The sequence below is a fragment of the Equus asinus genome, chromosome 7, assembly GCF_041296235.1.
Source record: "Equus asinus isolate D_3611 breed Donkey chromosome 7, EquAss-T2T_v2, whole genome shotgun sequence".
NCBI lineage: Eukaryota > Metazoa > Chordata > Mammalia > Perissodactyla > Equidae > Equus > Equus asinus.
In genome coordinates, this window is record NC_091796.1 from 65199912 (window position 1) to 65218604 (window position 18693).

The 18693-nt window shown below is 43.6% G+C and overlaps 1 long non-coding RNA gene across 3 annotated transcripts; it reads right to left on the reverse strand.

The window, feature by feature from the left end:
- Positions 1-6355: 6355 nt before the first annotated feature.
- LOC139045687 (uncharacterized) lies at positions 6356-17215 on the reverse strand. 3 transcript variants are annotated; one of them, XR_011504583.1, is made up of 3 exons: positions 16964-17215; positions 13277-13435; positions 6356-9837 (listed from the first exon to the last, which is right to left on the reverse strand). It is a non-coding gene; the product is annotated as an uncharacterized lncRNA (long non-coding RNA). The 3 variants fall into 3 exon arrangements; XR_011504582.1 differs by having other exon boundaries at positions 16445-17215; XR_011504584.1 differs by lacking the exon at positions 6356-9837 and adding an exon at positions 10026-12388 and having other exon boundaries at positions 16445-17215.
- Between the last annotated feature and the right edge of the window lie 1478 nt (positions 17216-18693).

Consider the following 18693-nt stretch of genomic DNA (forward strand, 5'->3'; position numbering starts at 1 on the left):
AATTTTTTGAGGAATCTCCCTACTGTTTTCCATAGTGGCTCTACCAGTTTACACTCCCACCAGCAGTATATGAGGGTTCCCTTCTCTCCACATCCTCTCCAACGCTTGTTATGTCTTGTTAATTATAGCCATTCTGACAGGCATGAGGTGGTATCTCACTGTAGTTTTGATTTGCATTTCCCTAATAATCAGTGATGTTGAGCATCTTTTCATATGCCTGTTGGCCATCTGTATATCTTCTTTGGAAAAATGTCTGTTCAGATCTTTTGCCCGTTTTTAAATTGGGTTGTTAGTTTGCTGTTGTTGAGATATATGAGTTCTTTATATATTTTGGATATTAACCCCTTAACAGATATATGGTTTGCAAATAACTTCTTCCAATTTTTAGGTTGTCTTTTCATCTTGTTGATGGTTTCCTTTGCTGTGCAGAAGCTTTTTAGTTTGATGTAGTCCCATTTGCTTATTTTGTCTTTTGTTGCCTTGCCTGGTCAGATATGGCACTTGAAAATATGCTGCTAAGGCCAATGTCAAAGAGCGTACTGCCTATGTTTTCCTCTACAAGTTTCATGGTTTCAGGTCTTACATTCTAGTCTTTAATCCATTTTGAGTTGATTTTTGTGCATGGTGTAAGATAACGGTCTACTTTCATTCTTTTTCATGTGGCTGTCCAGTTTTCCCAACACCATTTATTGAAGAGACTCTCCTTTCTCCATCGTATGCTCTTGGCTCCCTTGTCAAAGATTAGCTGTCCCTCCTCCCACTTCTACAGCTGTTTACAGATGCACAAACCATTTGTATTAGTTTGTCATGGCTGCTGTAACAAAATACCACATACCGTGTGGCAAAACGACATAAATTTATTGTCTCGCAGTTCTGGAGGCCAGGAGTTGGAGACCAAGGTGTCAGCAGGGTTGGTTCCTTTTGAGGGCTGTGAGGGAGAAGCTGTCCTGTACCTTTCTCCAGCAGGAACAAGCTTCTGCTGGTTTGCCAGCAAACTTCGGCATTCCTTGGCTTGTTGAGGCTTCACCCTGATCTCTGCCTTCATCTTGCCATGGCGTGCTCCCTGTATGTCTGTGTCCAAATTTCTCATTTTTGTAAGGACACCAGTCATATTGGGTTAGGAGTCCATCCTACTCCAGTATGACCCCATCCTAATTAATTACATCTATTTTCAAATAAGGTCATATTCTGCGTTACTGGGGCTGAAGACTTCAATATATGAATTTCGAGGGGACACAATTCAGCTCATGAGACCATTCTTAGCTTGTAGACCATACAAAACAGGTTGTGGGCAATAGTTTGCTGATCCCTTTAATAAGGCCCCTGTTTATTCTAAAATCCTATAATTTTTCTGTTCTCTATGACTTTAAATTGTCTCCTATGATATTTATTCATTTAACAAAATTTTTTTGAGCATCTGCATGTGCTAGGCACTGTTCTAGACACTGAGACATAGCAGTGAAAAACTGATAAAAGTCCTTGTCGTCCTGGGTGTCACAGTCTAGGTGGAAAGGCAGATCACCAACAAAATGAATATGAACAATCTATAGCATGTTAGATGGCAATAGGTACTGAGAATAAAAATTAAGTGGCAAAGAGAGACAGAGAAGGGCTGAATTTTAACCAGGTGGTCATGGAATGCTTCACAGAAAAGGGGGAATTTGAGCAGAGACCTGAAGGAGACGAGGGAGCCAGGCACAGATATGTGCGGAAACTGTTTTGTCAAAAGGAAAAGCAACATAAACTGTGACATGGAAGTAGGCCTGGGGTGTTCAGGAAACAGCAAGGAGGCCAGTGTGCTTGAGTGGGGTGAGCTGAGCCGGGGAGAGTATCTGGGGATGAGGTTAGAGAGGTGGGGGAAGGGCGAAGCTAGCCCATGTCAGGCCTGGGGTGAGGCGAGGGAGGCCACGCGGGAGGTGAGGAGGTACTCAAGCTCAGGGCATGTAGCGCAGGTGGCCGCTGAGAGCCAGGTCATGCTCCCTTGGTGCCTCACTCACCTCGCGACCTTGGAAAGGGCTTTGGTTTCGACTCCAAGGGAGTCAGGAAGCCTCCGGAGAGAGTTTTCAGCAGAGAAGTGGCTCACTCTGGCTGCTATGTTTAGGGCAAGGAGAGCATAAAGGAGACCAATTAGAAGACTATTGAAATAACTTCCAGAGTAAAATGGTGAGAGGATTCTGACCTGGTAACTTGGCAAGAGTCAGGCCCCCCCAAACACTTATCCGGCATAGACCTCGTGGGCCTGGAGTTGTCTTCTCTTTTTGTTATCACTCAACATCCTTTGGAGGTCATCTGCGTGTTAGATTGTGCATTAGGTACTGGGATCCCCATAATGAACAAGAAATGGTGTTTGCCTCAAAGAATTCATCATTTTTTTCCTTCTTTACTTTCTTCCTTCCTTCTTTCCCTATCTCCTTCCCTCCTTCTTTAAATATCTTGAAATCTAAAACAAAAACCAAAACCCTGCCTCAAAGCTTATCTCCTAGGGAATTCATCACCCATACTTTACTAGGTTTTCTGGTCCAGGCACTCCATTCTCATTCTACTCAGAGTGGCATATAAATGGTAGTGAATATCAAGGAAGGACTTAGGAAATCAGCCATGTTTTATTACGACTTCTCGTGGGAATACTACATCTCCCTTTCAATCATGGGACCAGGAACTTTTAGGTCCAGAAGGGTCAATTCCCTCATTTTACAGATGAGGAGACCGAGAGCCAGAGAAATCAACCCACAGTTACACACCTCCTGAGAGGCAGAGTGTGGCACATTGTATTTTTCAAAGCCGGCTGCAACAATGTCTTTCATCCCACATGCGCTTGAATGTGACTTTGGCACCCTTCCTATTGAAAGATGGGGGTCTGTGTTTCTTCCCCTCAGATCTGGCCATATTAGTTTCCTGTTGCTGCTGTAACAACTTGCCACAAACCTGATGGCTTGAAACAGCACAAATCTATTATCTTACAGTTCTGGGCATCAGAATTCCAAAATGAGTCTTACTAGGCTAACATCAAAGTGTTGGTGGGGCTGCATTCCTTCTGGAAGCTCTAGAGAGAATCTGTTTTCTTGCCTTTTTCCGCTTTTAGAGGCTGCCGGCATTCCTTGGCTCCTGGTTGCATCACTCTGTCCTCTGCTTCTGCATCACATCTGCTTCTCCAACTCTGACCCTTCTACCTCCTTGTTATACGGACACTCGTGATTACGCTGGGCCCACCCAGATAATCCAAGATGATCTCCCCATCTCAAGGTCCTTGATCACATCTCCAAAGTCCCTTTTGCCAGGTAAGGTATCATAGTCACAGGTCTCAGGATTAGGACATGGACATCTTTATGGGGTTATTATTCTGCCTACTATCCTAGGTAAGCTCATGAGTACAGTGGAATTGAGCTGTGTAACTTCCAAGACTAGGCCATGCAAGTGATAGTGCTTTCAACTCATTTTCTTGGATCACTTGCATTTAGAACCCAATTGCCATTGCCATGCTGTGAGGAGGCCCAAACAAACCCAAGCAGAGAGGCTGCATGGAGAGGCCATGTGTAGGTGTTCTGGCCGGCAGCCAGCTGTGGCCTCAACTGACAGCCAGCATCAGCCACCACCCATGTGAAGGAAGACACCTCCAGATGATTCCAGTCCCCAGCGGTTGCATTACCCTCAGCTTTCAAGTCTTCCCACCTGAGAACTCAAGTCTCATGGAGAAGAAACAAGTACCCCCACTATGCCCTGTTCAAATTCCTGATCCACAGAGAATGTGAGAAGTAATTAAATGATTGTTTCTATGTTAAGCCACTAAGTTTTGGGATAATTTGTTATGCAGCCATAGGTAACTGATACAAAGGGCCTTAACCTAGGTCTTCAGTTTCTCAGTCTCAGTGCTTTTGCCACCCCAAATATTAACTCTCATCCAGGTAAGCAAACCAGTGAGCAAGAGTCATTTATTGAGCACCTATTTGGAGCAATGTCCTTTGGGAAATTTCAAGGTCCATAAAACTTGCTCTTTGTCTTCAGAGAACACTCCCTAATCTGGTGGGAAAGATGTACAGCATCTGTCAGGAGTGGAGTTAGGAGGCTGGTGCACTGGTCCTGGGGAGAAACGGTGAGATCCTGAACCCTGGGCATGGCACTGGAAAAGGAGAGAAACTAGAGTCTGAGGATTTTTCTGAGGGTTAGTTGACAAGAATTTCCAGGTGAGAGATGAACAGAAAGAGGAGGTAAGGACAACTCCGTTGTTCCTATGCGTTAATGCAGATAAGAAATCTATGGGGAAACCCAGATTTGAGAAGCCTTTCTGGTACATAAATTCAGTGTCCAGTCATCAATGAGGCTAGTTTATGTTCTTGAAAGCATTTTCACCATTAAATAATGCTTAGTTCCCAATGATGGAGCATTTAGAGAACCGGGGAGGGGGGGGGGGTCACCTTAAGAGGTACTACTGTCCATGCAAGGAACTGGAATTCCTGCCACCCATTACTGCAAGCATACCGGTCTTCAGTACATCTGTCTTGCATAAACTCATTGCATTTGTTCATCACAGTAAATCATAGAAAGATAGGTAGAATGGGTGGTTTTGTCACTGTTTTGCTACTAAGAACACATTCCAAATGGGGAAGTGACAAGGCCCTGTTCCTTCCCCGTGTGCTACCTCTCCAACAGAAGGGTGTCTCTCGTCTCAGGGGAGAAGAAACCAAGAACCTTCCATTCTCTGGTGAGTTTCAAGGCATTTTTGTTTGGACCTCAGAGATTTAAGCAAACAAGAATTTGCTACCCTGAGCATGTTCTATTTTATTTCAGTAATGGATGACTTTTACAATGGGCTGCGAAGTTTCCTTCTGCATACTCAGAGACATAGTAGTTCTTGCTCTATTTGGGAAACTCAGATTATAGCCAAGGAATGCTCCATTTTCATCAGCGTCCATAACTCCATGAGGAAGCCCACAGTGATGCGATCTGCAGAAACTGATCTAGGAATTTACTTGAGCCACAAATGAGTTACTTCCACTTTTTATTTTGTTCTTTGTGTGGGCAGAAGTGCTGTGCTAGGACTCTATTGGGAGATAGAAAAGCTGTGACTGGAACAAATCCACGTGAAACGTGTTCAACTGCTTGAGGAGGAATTTAAAAACATTAATTTTTATGGCCTCAGATGGGATGTACGTAAAAAATAAGTATAGCAATGCTCCAATTTAGTTTTATTAAATAACGCTTTTCCTGATTACAAAACTAAAAGAATTTTATATTAAACATTTTAGAAAGTGTGTGAAAGGCACTAAGAAAAAGCAAAATTCCCTTGGGAAGTTTTCACCCAGAGATAACTATTATCACTAGTTTGATGAAAATCCTTTGGTCCTCTTTTTTTGCTAATATACACTTAAAAACCTTTTTTAATGGGGTTTATGCTGCACTTACTGATTTGCAAACTAACTTTTAAAAGTCAACCTTTTTGCTTAATATATCATAAATATCTTCATATTTCATATGTCACATTTTACTCTTGAAGCCAATGTGAGAAATTTTCTATAAGCTGAATATATTTATTACATGAACATTTTATAACATTAACTTCATCTATAATACGTTCATCTTCTCTCTGCTCAAGTATTTATTAATTCAACAAATATTTATTGTAGACCTACTGTAAGTCAAATACTGTTGCCAGCATTGAGGATACCAAGGAAAATAAAACAGACAAAATCATTGCCAGCTTTAAGCTTATATTCAAAAAGGGAAGACAACTGACAGTCAAACAGACAAACATAATATAATATTAGGCAGTGTTAGAATAGTATTTCTCTTCTTGTTTAAGAAAAATGGAAAGAATTACAAAAGTTTTGCATACACGCTTCAATTGGTTCTGATTTGTATATTTACCACAAAATCTAATTTCATAAAAAGAAGCAGCTTCAAATCTTCGTCTGTGGTCTGGAGTTGAGTGTACTGCGACGGCACCCACAGCTTTCGGGAGTCACAAGCGTGTCAGCCAGCTAGGGCTTCATAAGAAACAGCCCCCAAACAGAGGGCCTTCAATAACGATTGACTGTCATCTCTGTGGTTCTCTGGGTTGACTGGACTCAGCTGGGCGCTCCTTGCTTGGGGTCTTAGCAGTGGCAGTCAGATGGCAGCTGGGGCTACTGACATCTGAAGGCTTGACCGGGCTGGATATCCTAGATGGCTTCTTCCCACCACGTTGGCTCCTCACCTGGATGGCTGAAATTGCTGTGGATAGGCCAGGTATTTCTTTTTCTCCACGCAGCCTCTCAACATGGATAGCTTGGGCTTTGTTGCAGCATGGTGGTCTCCTAGTAGTTGAATTTTTTATACGGCAGCTGGCTTCCCCCAGGGTGAGCTTTCAAAGAACCCAAATACCAGGCTTATTATGACCCGGCCTCAGAAAGCATACAATGTCACTTCTCCCACATTCTATTGATTACATACAGCCCACCTAGATTCAGTGAGGGAAGGGTCTACACAGGGTGTGAATACCAAGAGGCATGGCTCATTGCGGGACTATCTTTGGAGACTAGCCACCAAAATGAAGAAAGTAGCTTAAACTAAACAGAATTGCATTATACTCTGGAAATATCAAAGATTACTCCACAGAGCGCACACCAGATGAAGGGCCTTCCCCAATCAATTCCAAAGCCGCAGCCTGCTAGTTCTCTGGGTCAGTTAATGCTGGCAGCGAACAGAAATGCAGACGGAGCCATTCTGTTCAAACAGTGTGACTTTTTGCATGGAGTTGGTAGATCTAGGGGTCCTTTTTTGGAGGAAACAGGACTCCTACCACTGAGAGCCAGGAAAGTAGAATTCATTTCTTTTCTTCAGAAGGACCAAAGTGTATCTGAACGCCCAGCTCCCCTCTGCTCAGCACATCAGGTATGTTGTCCTTGGCTACTCTGTCACATAGGCTCGTGGCAGAGGCCCTGGCTAAGGTTTGGACCAGGTGCTAGGCTACAAGTGTACTTACTCACTTTGTTTTTGTAAGAACCTATGAAGCAACTGTTAGTGCTATTTTACAGATAAGAAAACTGAGGCCTAGAAACTTTCAACAGTTTGCCCCGGTTACACAGCGACTCAGGCCCGGTGGTCTCACGCCAGAGCTCATGCCTGTCCCACCACACTGTCAGCCTGGAGCAAGCACTTGGCTTCTCTGGGTTGCAGTTTTTTGTCTGTAAAACAGAACTCACACCCCTCCCTCACAGGCTTGCGCTAAGAAATGAGTGTCTGCCCAGCTTTGCCACTTACAAGCTATGTAACCCTGGGCAAATTTCTTAATCTTTCTGAGCACTGATTTCCTTATTTAACAAATGAGTACGTTCTTATGAAGAGTCCATGGGATAATGCAGATAATGTGCAGTGTCTGGCATAAGGGGTTTAATAAATGGTATTAATATTATTATTGCTTACATTGTAGCACAACTTCAAAGTTCTTAACTTGACCCTAATACCCTCGTAAGTCTCCTGCTGAAATTGGTGTTATTTTGTCTGATCTTTCTGTTCCCACCCAGGAAACCGCTGCACATTTGGGCAGAGGAGCATAAACACCATGGCTAGTTAGTCACATTGCCGCTACAGATGTCCCTGCTTTGGCTGAGGACAGAAGACAGCAGCCAGTATTCACAGAGGACTGCAGATGGTCTCCTTGAACTCGCATGAGAGGGGCCATTATCGACACAGTGTGGGTGCTGCAGACGCTTCTGTTCAGAACGGAATGCTGCAGAGTGCGCATGCATTCTCCTGACCCTTATTGAATACCTACTCTGTGCTGAGTTGCCTTGGAAATACAAAGATGAATGGGACATGCTCCCTGTCCTCTTGGACCTCAAAATGTAGATGGGGAGATGAAACACATATAATTAACTGTGTGCAGTGTGAGGCCTTAGGTATCGCAGAAACACAAACAGTGGTTGATCTCAGAGGGAGAAATTTTATCAGAGAGGTTTGGGGGGAGACTAGGAAGACTTCTTGGAGGAAGTGGTATCTTATCAGGACTTAAAATGAAAGCCCTTCAATAAGCAGAGACGGGGCAGGGCAAAGATCACTCAAGGTGGAAGGAATGACGTGAAGGCAGATATGGTGTAAGGTGAGGGAGCTGCCTAATTAGAGTGGGTGTGTGTGTGGCAGGTACTGCTGACTGGCTGGCCCACCTACATCCACAGCCCTGCCTCCCCTAGTCACCTTCCACTGTGGGACACCCTTCTGATCATTGAGTCATAAGCAGACTTGGGATTCTGGGAAACCATTCACTTTATCCATAAAAGCAAGACAGGCTCAATTAGCATGTACTTTCTTTCAACTTTTGCCCTCTGCTGTCTCTTCTTTCTCCTACTTGGAATGTGGGTGAGATGCCTGGAAGTGCATCTTGAGGTCATGAGGTGACAAGCGAAAGGTGAAAAGCCATACGATGGGATGGTAGAACACAGAGACAGAAGGAGCTTGAGACTGTCATGAGTACTTGTACCAGCCCGGAACTGCAGACCTATTAATTTCTTTTTTTTTTTTAAAGATTTTATTTTTTTCCTTTTTCTCCCCAAAGCCCCCTGGTACATAGTTGTATATTCTTCGTTGTGGGTCCTTCTAGTTGTGGCATGTGGGACACTGCCTCACTGTAGTTTGATGAGCAGTGCCACGTCCGCGCCCAGGATTCGAACCAACAAAACACTGGGCCGCCTGCGGCGGAGCGCGCAAACTTAACCTCTCGGCCACGGGGCCAGCCCCGCTATTAATTTCCTTTTTTTTTTTTTTAAGATTTTACTTTTACTTTTTCTTCTCAAAGCCCCCCAGTACATAGTTGTATATTTTTAGCTACAGGTCCTTCCAGTTGTGGCATGTGGGGATGCCGCCTCAGCATGGCCTGACGAGCAGTGCCATGTCCACGCCCAGCCTCCCAACCAGCGAAACCTTGGGCCGCTGAAGCAGAGTGCGCGAACTTAACCACTCGGCCACAGGGCAGCCCCCTTAATTTCTGATTATGTGAGGAAAACAACTGTCTATTTGTTTAAGCCAGGATACATCGGATGTTCTGTTACTTTCAGCCAAATTTATTCCTGATTGGTACAGGGGGCAATGGTGACCCATGGGATGTGAGGCCAAAAAATGAGTGGGATTCATATTTTGAAGGGTCAAGAGTCCATTTAGAGACTGACCGTTCCTTACGTAGCAGGCAGTGAGGAGCCAGTGAGGGTCGGTGAGTAGTAACGGTACCGAAGCTGGGCCTCAGGGAGATTTGGCAGCAAGAAAAGAGAGAGCGCTTGGGGTCAAAGGAACCATTCAAGAAACCATTCTAATAGTTGCTGTACAAAGTGGGATCTCCCCGTCCTAATCTCTACCACAAATTTAACAAATATATTTGTATAATTTGATATACACTATGGACACTTTCTCAAATTATGTAAGGTATACTTATATAAAACTGTGCTGTATTATTAATTTGCAACATACAACCTAAAGAAAATTTCATTTTGCTCTGGGGAGGCAGCTTCAAAACTAGACCCCTAAACCTCCTTTGCAACCAGACTATGACCACCCCCCACACCCACTTCGTTCCTGTTTAAAAATTGAAGAGCCACCCCTCTAACATAGGAAAGTAGCAATAAACAATGAAGGGAGTTAAGGGATGTGAGAAGCATTTTACAGGAAGACTTAAGAGGTCTTTCGAACCAAGGAGCAGGACGAATGAGGGGTGACTCCAAGATAAAGCCTATGTTGTTAGAAGTTTCAGGAGAGAAGTATGCAGAAGCAGCAGGTTTGAGGGCAGAGTGGTGGCAGATGGTGTGTTCCTCAGGCTGTTGACTGTCGGGGATGAACATTTTAAGAAGAATCCACATCAGATGAGACCACTCCAGTCTGCAAGTAAAAGAGGGACTCTGATTGGAACATGGTGCCCATGAGGGTCTTCCTAGGTCAACTCTACTCCATCACACTCCCCACCTATGATGGCTAATTTTGTGTCAACTTGGCTGGACCACAAGGTGCCCAGACATTTGGTCAAACATTACTGTGGGTTTGTATGTGAGGATGTTTCCAGATGAAATTAACAGTTGAATTGATAGACTGAGTAAAGCAGATTGCCCTCCCCGGTGTGGGTGGGTCCCATTCAATCAGTTGAAGGCTTGAATACAACAAAAATGCTGACTCTCCCAGGAGTAAGAGGGAACTCCTCCTGCTTGAATGCCTTTGAGTTGGGACATCAGTTTTTCTCCTGCCTTTGGCCTTGATCTGAAATATTGGCTCTTCCTGGGTCTCAAGCCTGCTAACGTTCAGACTGAACTATGCTGTAGGCTCTGCTGGGGCTCCAGCTGGCCAGCCGCAGATCTTTTGACTTGTAGCTTCCATAATTGTGTGAGCTGTAATTCCTTATAATAAATTCCTTTTTACATTGAGTTCTGTTTCTCTGGAGAACTCTAACTAAAACACCACCCCATCTCTACTTGCTCCTTATCCAATCCCCCTCTTTGTCCAGCTGGCCCCCAGTTGGGTTCCTCTGTCTCTAGCTTTGACATCTCTGTCTACTGATTCTCTGCTCCATGACTTGTGACACCCTACTTGCGTAGCCCACTGGAACTGCCTCTCAGTCAATCTCTCCCTTCCACCCTGACCTCCTAGCATGTAGCCTGGTTGGAGAGTTATAAACATCAGCAAGACACTCTTGAGAATCTCAGAATGCATCCATTTTACAAACATTTATTGTGTCTACTACTTCCTAAGCTTTGTGTCAATGAATACAAATACATTATGGTTAATCCCAGCCCTCATGACATTTGATAAAAGGGAGAGATAGACAAACTAACAATGGCAGAGGCATGCTGGGGAAATGTCGGCACAGTGGGGGTTGGAGGGATGTCTGGGAAGGCTTCACAGTGGAGAGGACCAGTATGAGCACAAGTGAGCAAGAGCGTCCCAGACAGGGGAGAAAACATGTGACAAATGTGTCTCCATGCCTAGTGCATTCTGCCATCATGCTGCTGTGGCTGTAGTCAGGGAGGGGTGTGTGTAATTAAGTGGATGAATGAAGTCCAAAATGTAATCTACAATTTACTTGCACAATTTACTTAACCTCTCTGAGTCTCCTTTGCTTCTCTGTAAAATGTGGATTATGTCCTGGGATTGTTACAAGGATTAAATGAGATCCTGAATGTAAAGTGATGAACACAATGCCAGGCACAGTGAGTGCTCAATAGCTCTGGTTATCTAGTAGGTCACAGGCCAGGATTAGATCGGCATTTTACAAAGACTGCACTTGTGTGCACGAGGGGATCAAGACAGCAAGTCCAGATGGGAGCCAATTGCAATAGTCTAGGCCAGAGACAGGGAAGCCCACAGTGGACACAGGTGGTGGCTGGAGGAAGATGGGCCCATAAATCTTTGGTCAGTCTTAACCATTTCTTAAGAAAAGAGGAAAAAGCTCTCATATTCAGCTGGTGTAGTAAATTGTAAATTCAATGCTATGAAAGAACAGCAGCAAATAGCAGGCTGGAAAAATGCTCAGATGGAGTATGGAATCAGCCCTGACGATATTGACATCTCCCTAATTTTGGAGGGTGGACAAGCCTCACTGAAGGCACAACGTCTAGACTTTTCCATGGGATTCTATCACGCTGTGGCAAGTTTTAAGGAGGCTGAGCATTTAATCATGCATAACAAGTATTTATTATTTACTATGTGCAAAGCATTTTTAAAAGTGTTATAATCTTTAGTATAAGATCCAAGTTAGTTCAAAAAGATTGTGCTTATGCTAAAGAAGTCTGGAAAAAAAGAAAAAGGGCATATAATTGTTTTATCTGAACACATAAAAGCAACTGAATTTACAAACAACTCTGTAAATTAAACTGCTGGTTCTTTAAAAATGGTTTGGTGCCCAAAACAAAAGAAAAACTCAAATTTTTATCAAAGAATTTGTAAAGGAACCCAAACTATCCAACATGGTTCTGTGGTTCCCTGCTGAGATGTTTTGGCGGGAGAAATAAAGACAAACTCTAGAGCTGTCTGTTTACTTCAGGGTGGTTTGGTCTCGCCAACACATACAAATTCACATATTCACCAGGGCTTCCCGAAGTCCACTTAATCTGATGTTGAGTGGTGCATTAAAGAAAATCACCGTATAAGCCATGACTACCTTTTATTCACAAACTATCAAGTGTCACATAACTTATCATTAACTTTTACAATTACCCTGAAATATTGGCATTATTATCCCCATCTAGCAGAAGGAAAGCCTAAGTGCTCAGAGATTAGTGTTGAGTGGCAAAACTGGCATTAATGCTCAGGTTTGTTGGCTCCTCAACTGAAGGTCTTTCCATTTCACTGGGAGCTTCTTAAACTACCTGTTGGCTCATCTGATTCTTCAAATAGACGTAGAGTTTGGTCTGCCTTCTGGATTTCTTTCTTAACGTTTTCCCTTCAGGATTATAAAAATAATAAACACTCATTGCAGAGAATTTGGAGAAAATAGGAACATATAAAGAAACATGTCTATAATTTTGATCATTATTTCTAGGTTAGATTGCCAAGCTGAAACTTCATTGCCCTTGTTTAAAAAGCAATGCCTTTTCTTATGCGTTGATTTAAAAGGGAATGGGATGGTGTGGTTTTTGCCAATTTTTAGGTATATAGAATGAATAAACAAGTGCTGTGGTGAGGAGAGGGTTTCCTTTTTTCTAAGGGAGAGTGAGAAATGAACAAGGTGGAACCAGACTCTCACACACGGCAAGAAGGATGCTCTTCTGCGGTCTTCAGAGCACAAGGCTCACACATTTCAGGGACCCTTGTGTGTTCCATTCAAGTTTCCACAAGCAGATCTCAATCCACTGCCACCGCTTTCTACCAGTGGTTAGGGAGAGTATGTGTATTAGTTATATGCCAAAGATGCAACAATTTTCATCTTGTTTCAGTGTAAAAGAGGGGGAAGAAAGCCAGGCAGGATATGAAAAGCACATGAAGAGTGGTTGCCAAGAATGCCCAGTGCCCTTGTCTACCCCTGTGCTGATCAGGTGTATTTAATTCTGAGATCAACCGTGAGCGTGGTAGACAGCTACCCCCCTCCTCCATCAAGGATCTCATAACATCTACCTTCACGCTGAGCCTCGGAGGCAGCTCTGCCCTGTGCTAACCTTCTACATCAAGTGTTGCAAACTTCTGCATATTTTGCCTGTCTTAATAGTACTTTTAAATGTTTGCATTTTAAATGTTTAAATGTTTTAAAACTGAGAAATTTCACACAAAAATCTTAATTTTTCACTTCACTTGTCAAATCGGAAGACTAGCAATGCTGGGGCTGAATTCTTACTTGGAAGTAACCAGATGGGGTGGCGGCCTCTTGGAGATGTGGTGGCCACGGCTCCTCTGCTTCCTATGACACTGAGGCCACAGGTCAGCCTATGTTTCTCCATGCTTTAGCAGTGCTGTGTTTCTTACAGTAGAGACGCATTCCTCTGTGCTTACATCTCTATTTAAGGTGAGAGAATGAAAACAAAACATAACAGAGTCAATAGTGCCTTCCTAGAAAAATCCATCCCGCTTCATGCCTCAGGTGTCTGCATGGTTCTTTGCATGCTTCCGTGTTTGCTGCTTTCAGCAGCCTCATCCCTTTCACAGATTTGAGCTGCAAGGCTAGTCCTGGGTTCTAATTTCCTCTCTGCCCCAAGGCACTGTGACCTTGAGCGCGTCACTCTGCAGTCAACCTTAGTCCCCTCCTCTGTAAAGTGAGGCCGTTGCTCTCAACCCTTCAGCTCTGACATTCTGTGACCTCGTGAGCTTTCTTGGTCCGGGTAAGACAGATGGGTCTCCTTTTCCCTCTGGCCTCTTTTTCCTGAAAGCATCCCAGGGTTAGGCAGGCAACTCAGTTCCCAGCAGGTGATGCCAGCTGAAGAAGGAGAAAGAGCAGAAAAAGGATGGGAAATGAGAAGAGGAAAAAAGCAACCGAGGAGAAACAGCCCAGAGATGAGCAGAGGGAGGGGAAGGAGAAAGAGGATCAAACACTTCATTTAAAACACTCAAGAATGAAATAACATGATTGGAAACTTTTTATACTTTAAAGAAAACTACTCTAAATTTTAAAAAACAATAAATACTGGGGCCAGCCCCGTGGCGCAGTGGTTAAGTTCGCAAGTTCCACTTCTCGGCGCCCCAGGGTTCACCGGTTCCGATCCGGGTTCGGACATGGCACCGCATGGCAAAAGCCATGCTGTAGCAGGCGTCCCACATATAAAGTAGAGGCAGATGGGCAGGCATGTGAGCTCAGGGCCAGTCTTCCTTAGCAAAAAGAGGAGCATTGGCCGTAGTTAGCTCAGGGCTGATCTTCCTCAAAAAACAAAAAAAAAATCCAATAAATACTACTTATAGAAAATTGGAAAATTCTGAAAACTAAAAAAATAAAGAACAATCAACTACAATTGCACCTCTTAAGGTCAAGGACTGCTGAACTCTAGGAAATGGTCTTCCTACATTTTTTTTTGCATTCTTTTTGTAGTTGCTATTATATAAAAATCTCATTTAATTTGAAAACAAAAACACTGTAAAGTAAAATATTTAGAATTGTCTTATCAAAGTTAAAACTAGATCTACTGGTATACTTTTGTTTGATTTGTTTATTTTTTAGGCAACACTTTCAGCAAAATACAAAACTAAAGAAAGTTGAATAAAATCTTTCATTTTCCATTAGCTTTTCAATTTACCAGTGTAGTGTCAGGGTTTTGACATCATTGCTCTGACATATGGGCTTTATTATAAAATGTTTAAAATAAGACGAATTTGTGGAGTCTTAATAAAGGGATAACTTCCTGCATTCTGACTTTCGGGTCTTAAGAGCATTTTCCTACAATCTTTTCTCTCCTTTTTTTTTTCTTTTTTTTTTCCTTGAGTATTTTCCTACCGTCTCTCTTCTTTCTTTTTTAAGCGGGCTTTCCTCTGGCAGGGGTTGGGGTGTCATTTCAGAGGCCAAGCATTCCTTATATCTATTACTTCATTTCAATTATAACATCATAAACTGTTGGTGATAAAACCTCCTTAAAACTGATGATTCTACCAGTTTTTGTGACATAGCCTAGAGACTGTCACGAGTCAGGTATAGATTCACAAAGGAAAGGTAAAAGATGTGATTTAAAATGTTTGTAAAAGTGAAAGAATAACCTCCTTGCTGAGAGAAGCTGGGAGAGCCTGTCTCCAGCGGTACTTGTGCGAGTAAGTGCCCTCCGAGAACGCAGGCCCTGAGCCCAGCTGGAAAGGAGAGGCTGCCCCTGTGGATACAGGGGCCCTTGTTTGCAGGTCAGTTTACCTGATCTGCAGCTCTCCAATCTTATCAGAATTGAACTACCTGGCTTATTTGATTTCTGCTTTGTTGTTACCCAAGCTGGCCTTTCTTTTTTCTTTTTTTTTTTTTTTTTTTTTTAACTGAGAATGTCTAAAGCCTGGGGCAAACTTCTGGGTGTTCTCAAGACTTAAGTGCCACTGCTTAACAAGTTAAAGATCTCCCAGGCTGCAGTGTAAGGATGATAAGGTAACCACTCAGCCATTGGAGATGCTCCCTTGTCCTTTCCCAAAACAAGGCCCGAGAACACAGAATGCATCGAACAACTTAGGGAAACCCCCGCTGTGGAGAGCCAGAGGTGAGGGTTAAATTTTTAAGGTTGGAGAAAGTTCTCATTGCAATAATTTATCTTGGAGAACAAGAGTTTATTTTTCATTTCTCAAGAGCTTAACATTTCCTCGTAGGAAAAATGCTTTAAGGGATATGCTATACCCAGGAAAACACTTCCTAACAGCATGTTTTTGTGGATCAGTTCAAGCTAAAACCTCTTCTCAGCGATAAAAACCATTCCCAGCGTGAGGGGAATCCCTTCGGAGCTGGCTGTCCCCAGAGTGGAGGAAAGCTGCCCCTGAGAGGTGTTTCAGAATCAAAGTGAAGGGGTCTCCACAATATGCACTCTGCGCCCTGAGGAACAGGATCTGCACTTCAGTGCAAGATGCTTGGGGCTTAGCATTTGGAACTCAGAGCAGAGAGCACTAGAGAAGACGGGATTCAATTGAGTGGTACTGAGCATCATTTTTACATTTGGTTTTAGTTAAACTTATTAGAAAAGGAAGAAAAAGAGGGGGCCAGCACAGTGGTGTAGTGGTTAAATTCTCACGCTCCGCTTCAGTGGTCTGGGGTTTGCAGGTTCAGACCCCGGCACGGACCTACGTGCCGCTCATCAAGCCACACTGTGGAGGCAACCCTATAGAAAATGGAGGGGGACAGGCACAGATGTTAGCTCAGGGCCACTCTTCCTCAAGCAAAAAGAGGAAGATTGGCCACAGCTGTTAGTTCAGGCCCAATCTTCTTCACTAAAAAAAAAAGGAAAAGAAAGAAAAAGAGGACGGAGAGGAGGAAAAGTAGAAGGAATACCCTTTTTAGAAAACATGGTCAGAAAGTAAGATACACTTAAAATATTTGTATCCTAGTGAAATAAAAATTTACCTCTTAAAGTCCTAATTCCGCTCCCCTCCCAAAGTCTCAAATTATAAGCAGGTTGACTCAGGTTCAGATGATGGAGTTTTGGTAGACTTATTCTCTAAGTAAAAGATGGTTACTTTAGCCAGAATTCTCTGTCTTTCAGAATTAGGCGTGCTGAACCCTTTTTGATTTTGTAGTGTTCAAATTTTAAATGAAAAACTTTTTTCTAGTGAAACTCACTATTCGTCATTGAAATATTGGTGAGAGGCAAAATGCTCTGTGCAAAAACATTTGAAAATGAAACACTCCCAGCGCATAATCCTTCCTCTGCACGGCAAGATTTTCAAATAAGTGAAAAAAAGAAAAACACACGTGAGATCTTGCCCAGGAGAGGAAGGTCTGTGCCCAGGAGTCTCCTGGCCGCAGCGCTGACATTTGACACCCCTCTGCACCCCGCACGCAGCTGGGGCCAGACTCTGCATGTCTCCCACCATGTTCTTGGCCTCTCACGCATCCCTCTGGCCCAGCGCCCCGGTGCCTTACGGGCCTCCCCCACTGCAGAGGCTGCAGCAGGGCCGAGGCTGAGATGGCGTCCTTGCCACTGTCCCATCGGTGTTCAAGAGCAGTGATCAGAAGGCAGTTCATCGATGACTTCCAGAGAGGCCACTGGCTGAGTCTGTGGAGATTTTCTATGCATGTGTAACCAGCTTCTTTGAATTTGTAAATAGCCGTAATTAATTAAATCCTGGCCTCGGTGCTTGGGGAGAGTTCTTTGCGTGAGGGAACAGCACTAAAGCTGTTGTTGTGGCTTCTGTGGTGCGGTCGCTATGGAAGCATTCGGGTGTGGTGAGAGATTAGGCTGCGCGAAGCCCTCGTACATTGCCAGAGAGAATTATCCTTTGATGTACACTGGGGTCTAAATTGTTTTCTTTCCTTTGATACATTTAAAATTAAGATTCCGTGTTAATCTCCAATTAATTCCAAGATCAAGCTTCTATTTTAGCTCCTGGAATGAGAGACGTTGGAATGCTTTTGGGGAAGGGAAGCCAGAATAAAATATTTCCCAATTACATTAAATACCTTGTGGGTATGGTCATTAGGCATTGCCATATTAAGTGTGGGATTTTAAATCAGAATGTCATGATTTTAAATTAGAAGTCATTTTAAGTCAAAAACGGAGCACTTAGGACAATAGTGTTCCACATTTAAATGGTTCTACAAAAGAAAGGAAGGCTAGAAACTGCTATCAAAAAGACAAGTTCAAAGTAAGAAAATAGAGAATCATGAGTTGTGAAATATAAAAGGATTAAATACTAAGACTGGAAACTCAGTAGAGAAGAGGTAAAATGCCCACCAGCTGGGAACTGTGGAGATGGGAGAAAGAGAGAAGGAAACCTGCGGTTGACCAGAGCTCTTTCTAAACCGCAATCTGCCCAGAAAACCAAGCTCCACTCATGTGGGGTTCCTTACAGGCCTTGACGGAGGGTCAAAGGACAGCCGACCTGGACGGGGTCTCGGCAAAAGTGTAAGGCTGGTTGGGACTTAATGAGTCACCTTGTTAAACCTCCCAGCAATCTCATTCCAGGTGCTTGCATCTGAGCCCAGAAGGAGGGCAATTCTTCCTAGCAAGGAAACAAACCCCTCCTGGTGACTTTGTAGCTATCTCTGGGGATAGATCTTGGAGTAAAGCATAGTAGTGACTACCAAATGATGCCTGTGATTCGGCAAGCGTTTGTCACCAATCTGTGGGAGAGTCATGATGTAAAATACTCTGACCCTTTATCTTCATAAACACAGGAACACTTGTCAGACCATGAGTCTGAGATGTTGTTTAGGGGGAAAAAGTTGTCACCGTTCCTACAGAGCCCAGCCTTGTAATACAGCCCTTCTACTCTATCTCAAGAAAAGAGTGAACTTGCATTTTTTTGTCATAGTTTTCTATTTACTGTCATTTCTCCTGCAAGTTGAGTGAAAGCAGATGATTTCCTGTTTCTCTCTCCCACCCCTAATTAGGGGCCTGAACCCCATGTGATAGCATCTTGAAGGGTGCTTTACCAGTTCCAGTGGGTGGGGCCAGCGGAGTAGGGTGGGGGCACTTGTCTGCATCAGTTCTGAGGGCACCCACACCTGTTTTACTGGTTGCTAAACATTTTTAATATCACCTGACACAAAGACTCCATTTTATGAGACTCCCCATCACCCAGGGAAGACAGCTGTGGTTCAGTGGGACACCTTGGGTTTGGTATCATCAAAAGACTAGGGGTCAAGTGCCA